Below are 6,000 nucleotides of genomic sequence, written 5' to 3'. Positions count from 1 at the left end.
TTAGCCTATAACTGGAGCCCTAAAGAAAAGTAATTCAATCATTCATTCATCTAAATATATAGGATATTGACTATTTAAATAATTTAGTTATATATACATATATATATATATATATATATATATATATATATATATATATATATATATATATATATATATATATATATATATATATATATACATATATATATATATATATATATATATATATATATATATATATATACATATATATATATATATATATATATATATATATATATAAATAAATATATATATATATATATATATATATATATATATATATATATATATATATATATATATATATATATATATAACTAAATTATTTAAATAGTCAATATCCTATATATTTAGATGAATGAATATATATATATAAATACATACATATATATATATATATATATATATATATATATATATATATATATATATATATATATATATATATATATATATATACATACATATATATATATATATATACAAAACAGTTACAGGCTGACCAGTGCAGTTTGGAGTCCAGTTGCCAGTCTGCACTAGTCAGCTTCCCAAGAGACAAGGAATAAACACTTGGTGAAAACAACAAACAGTCAACCAGCATGTGCTGACGTCTTGATAGTTTCTGGTCGCTGCCCTACCCTTTCTATGTGTGGCCTACTACCAGACCAAATGAGGGCAATCGCTCAATGCACAAGAGGCAAACCTGACAAGCTGTTACTGCTACATAAGAAGGAAATTTTGGATCTTTATAACAAATCCTCTGCTGGTGTAAAAGAAATTTCTTTAACATGTCTATGAAAATTACTTGCAACTGAAAGATTGCCAGAAGTGGAGTTAAACTTGGACATGCAAGTACGTACAGGACTATGGCAGAAAATGCCTCAATTTGATAATATGTACTGCACCTTATCACCGACTGGGGTGAGTGACGAGAGGCACTGAACCAATGGGATCTGACATCGCTGATGGCCTTTACCTGATAAGGCAGGACAAAACTGAAAAATGTTGCTGCAGGGGGATCCATGCACTGATTAGGCTCGTGTTCGATTCCTGCGAGTGCCGATTCATCAGTGTCCACAAGCACCCGTTTACTGGGTTCTCGGGTGTCAGTGTGGTCACATTGCTGCCGGGACCTCGCAAATCTCTGTCACACAGTATCAGCATCTGAAAGCACGGGAGCTCACCTCTGCATCATTCCAAACCCAAACACACACACACACACATGGACACACTGGAAACCTGCCCCTAATCACAGCAACAAACATGATAAAAAAATGTACACTAACTGCTGAAGCTGACCAAACACACATTTGCGCACTCTTGTCCATTCTGAGATATGACACCCCCCCCCCCATCTATGGAGTGCCTTGGTCACCAATCAGGACCACTTTGTCAAGGCACAGGTAACCGTGACGATTCTAATCCCTCGGCAATCAGCCGGTCATTCATCACCGCCGAGGGAAGGAGAACAAGAGGAGAGGTAGAGAGAGACCAGGAGGAAAGGGGGGGGGTGAGAGAAAGGAGGGGGTGTCACAGACAGGGGCAACGGTGCAGACAAATGGCCCCAAAAATTCAGTATTAATCAGCAACTGATTTGCTGCCCCTTTAAAGCCAATACCACTTAAAGACTGGAGCAATGGAATAAAGGAGGGGGCAAGGATGGAGGGATGGTAAAAAGATGAGTGTAAACTAGAAAACTGAGACAACACAAGAAGAAAAGATGAAAAACAAATAAATGCATCAGGGGATGAAAGATTGAAAAAGAGCATAAAAGAAAGAGGAAAGCTCCTTATTGGAGTCTACTGTTGCATTAGGTGTTTGGTTTGTGACAGAGCAACCTAAAATGCTGTGTAAGGTGCTCTCGATACACACACACAAACACACACACATTCAGGTACACCCCCCCCCCCCCCCCCCCCCCCCTGTTGATTTGTCACTGGAGTTGATCAATAGCTGTGATGGAAACAGAATCAGCTCAGATGGATTAAACGTCCCAGTGGCTCTGACGTTATTTTCCCATTAAGAGAAGGCTAATCATTACACACACACACACACACACACACACACACACACACACACACACTAACTCACGCACCCACACACATACACACAAACAAAAATAGACTTGTATGGTCTCACTCAGTGAAGTATATACATATGCATACATCTCAAGTACACAATGTGGTTTCATATGTGGTCTCAGAATACTTGTAGCACATACATGACTTTACAAGCATAATGGCAACATTGATAACACACACATCACTGTGCCACACATTTCCTATTAGGGAAGCTGCACCTAAACTGCTAACAGAGTGACTGTATTGATCTCAGTGTGCTTCTCACAACAGCATACAGTTTAGTCTGAGGGAAAATGCCCTATTTATCAGTATAACTGACAAGGCAGCAATGTTTTACATGTTGTCTGCTTTTTTCTGTTGGTTTTAAAGTTGAATTGATCTGAAATGTTGCCTGTTCACGTCTAATACCTCATGTATGCTGATGAGGAAACACAACAAAATCTACTTGGTCAAATGATGCTGTTACACAGTGCAGATTTGAGCCTTTTTGGGGGTGGGTATGATGTTTCTATTAAAGGGTCAGTTCACCGACATAAAAATAAAAATCTGTTGAACGAAAATGAAGACAAATATTTTGCATTTTAACTCTCCAGTGAAAGAAAAAAGTAGTGAACTCTATTAACTCAAAATCAGATTTTCCTCACTAACTATGCTAGTTTATTTGCTTTTTTCAAGAAAGAAGCCAATTAAATTTCCCAGATGACATTTCTTATTTGGTATCAACACAATGCTAGTAAGAAAAATTGTCATGACGATCTTCTACTGATACTCACATGTTAAAGCTGGGTTATTGGGAGCACACCACTGTAGTATGTAATGAATGGTTTTCATACCTCCCATCATTAAACATGCAGCGATACCTCACACCCATGGATGCATCAACAATTTAATGGCATACCTCCATGAAAGCTCCCCAGCCATTAATGTCTATTTGTAAACTAAATGGAAGTATAACTTGTATACAAAACATAATGCAACATGGTTATCTTCTGTGAGGAGTGCACTTGTTTGACAATTTCTGTACATTTTGCTGGTCAGAAATCTACTAAAAGCAAGCAAATTCCACTGTTGCAACTTCACCCTCTTGATTAATTTTACTTTAGTTGTATTTCAGAAGTGACTATCCCAACAAAATGAACATCTGACTAACTTAGTAGCTATCTGTCTTGACAGGTTGAAATGAGGGGAAAGCAAGAGAATAAAGAAAGAAAAAAGAAAGAAAGAAAGAAAGAAAGAAAGAAGAGGAAAAACAACATTAATATACAGCAGACAGTGCTGCAGATCACAAACAGATACAAAGGAAGAAGTGTAAACAAAAAAAAAGAAGACTAAATCAGTAGCATGCAAAAATGTATGTTAAGAAGAAAAGATAAAAACAATAAAGTGCATCTTCATGTAGACTTGCTTAGTATGATAAAGGGTGTGCTCTATATTTAGTGTCACTGTGTATATTTTACCCAAGGGGTTTCAGTGCTACCCTCCTGTAATTAAATGGCCTTGAATAATCAAACTATGACATTGAAGCTGCATGCTAGTGTCATTCAATGTTACTGCTTCATCGTCACAGTGACAGTAACCTTTTTACCATGTGGAAATTAGTTATTTGGCTTAACACCTATGAAAATTACAATAACTAATGTGATCTGATGTGAATACATGGCTGAAACTATAAAAGATAGCTCCTCTATTATATAATTAGACAAACTGCTGCATCGAAAACAGCACATTCAATATCACTTTTGTTATCTGAGAAACAAGTGCAAGTTCAAGACAACTAACATCATATACTTGCATACGACCAAGCAATTAAAACCTAAGATATACAGCTGACAAGCTTATTTTCAGAATTCAACAAGTTGTAGGGCTTAAAAAAATTAATTCTACCACACAAATATTGAACTACTGAATCAATATAATTTACACTTCTATATGATCCAAATTAAACTATTTTCATAGCAATTATGCATTAAACACATAAAAACAGCTAAACAGATAAGTGGTTGCATTTATCCTTATTACTCACTTTTCTGTCTTTGCCATTGTCCTACTGAAACGTCTTGCTCAAAACAGATTTGGCAAAAAAAAATATTGACCAAGCATGTTTAAGGAGCACACCAATGCACTCATCTGTGTTTTCATTTCCTGGTTGGATTTTTATAGTGTATTGTTAGTGGGCTGAATCAGATCATATCTTACAATAAAACTGTCACTAGACATCTGGAACATGTGCTTGTTATGTGCTCCAGAGCATCACTGAGCATGTTTACCTTTAATGTGACTGAAGCACCTCACTAGACCCAAGTGACCCTGTTTGCTTTTTTTGTGTGTTAATATGGTTGTGTGTAACTGTGCATTTTATAGCTGAAATCCAAATGAAGCTGCATTCACATATCCATCAGAAATCTTTAATGAAAAACATCTGGGAATGCTTGAGAACTTGCCGTTTCATCCCTTTTGTAACATCTAGAACATCATCTGACAAACTTAAAGATTAAGTATGTCCAGCAATATTTATAGCTGCAAGGCTCTAAATTAACTACCACACAAAGTGGCTAATGGGGCAAATAATCCAAACAATTTTACTTCATTCATAACCTACTAATGTGGCTAGTGAGTTCTGGAGCATTTTCTTTAAGTCCACAGCTCCATACTGTCAGACATACTTGAGTAAATTACAAGATAGCGTACACTTAAAATGTGACCATTAAATAACCATTGCTCAACTCAACTGTACTGACTTTAGTAAAGTGACTATCAAATAGAAACGCCTTAAGTTAGATCCAATACAATATCTTGACTGTAATTTGTCTTCTAATTTGTCCATAAATCTTTCAAATTGCACTAGAAGTATATGATTTTTGAGTTTTGTTGCTTTGGTAATTGGTGAGCTGTGCAGTTTTTAGAAAATCCACTTCCAACAAAAATAATTATAGTTGTTGGTTGTATCTTTAATCATGAATTAACTCCCAAAAGTAAATATTTTGCACTATTGCATATCTCATGTCAGAAAATTACTTTTTCCTTCACAAATATTCCTTTATGAATGTATTTATAGTAAATAAACACATAAATGGTGACATTATGGTGCATTAGTGTGCTTGAAAGAGGTCATTTATGACAACACTTGGGATTATCTAAATTTGGATTTAGAAATTAGCTTAGAGTTATATTCACTAAATACACACCAAGTTCCTAACCAAAGTAAAATCATCAGTCATTACAGAGGAAACTAGAACTTGTTCTATAAGAGACATATGCATGTGTGTTTGTACACACCAACGTAGAAAGGCTGTGCGTCTGGTAAGAACACAATTTGTTGTATACACACAACAGGACAGGTAGTTATTTGCTGCTGTAATAAGATTGAAATACTTAAGTTTTAACCTTTTATTAAGCATTCACAGCATAATCTCAGGGCACTTTACATACAATTAATTTGTCAGTCTCTTTTCATACAAGAAAACTGATAATAAATTACTGTATAGTTAAGGAAAAAACACTAAATTTGGACTTTGATTTAATCCAATCCTGTGCATGGAAGGGGCCGCAAGCAACAAGGGGAAAAAAAATGCTCCCTTGTAACATGAAGGAAAAACCTCCAGCAGAACGTGGCTCAGAGAGGGTGACCAGCTGCCTCGACCAGTTTGGGAGGGAAACCTGAGAAAGAGAGGGACAACAAAAATTACAACTATTAGCCTGGGAGACATGCTGAGAGAGGAGAATTATGTTAATGTTGCCAATACGATCATGAGTTTATACATGAAAGATAAGAAGCAGAGATGAAAAGGAAGTCCTCAGTGCAGTATGTGATGTCCCTCAGTAGTCTATGGCTGCATAACTAAAGGTTTGTCCAGACCACCCCTAACCATAAGATTTTTCCAAACTGAAAGTTTTA

This window comes from Telmatherina bonti, assembly GCF_933228915.1.
Source record: "Telmatherina bonti genome assembly, chromosome: 19".
NCBI classification, from domain to species: Eukaryota; Metazoa; Chordata; class Actinopteri; order Atheriniformes; family Telmatherinidae; genus Telmatherina; species Telmatherina bonti.
The sequence above is the reverse complement of the archived record's forward strand: the minus strand, read 5'-3'. Positions refer to the sequence as shown.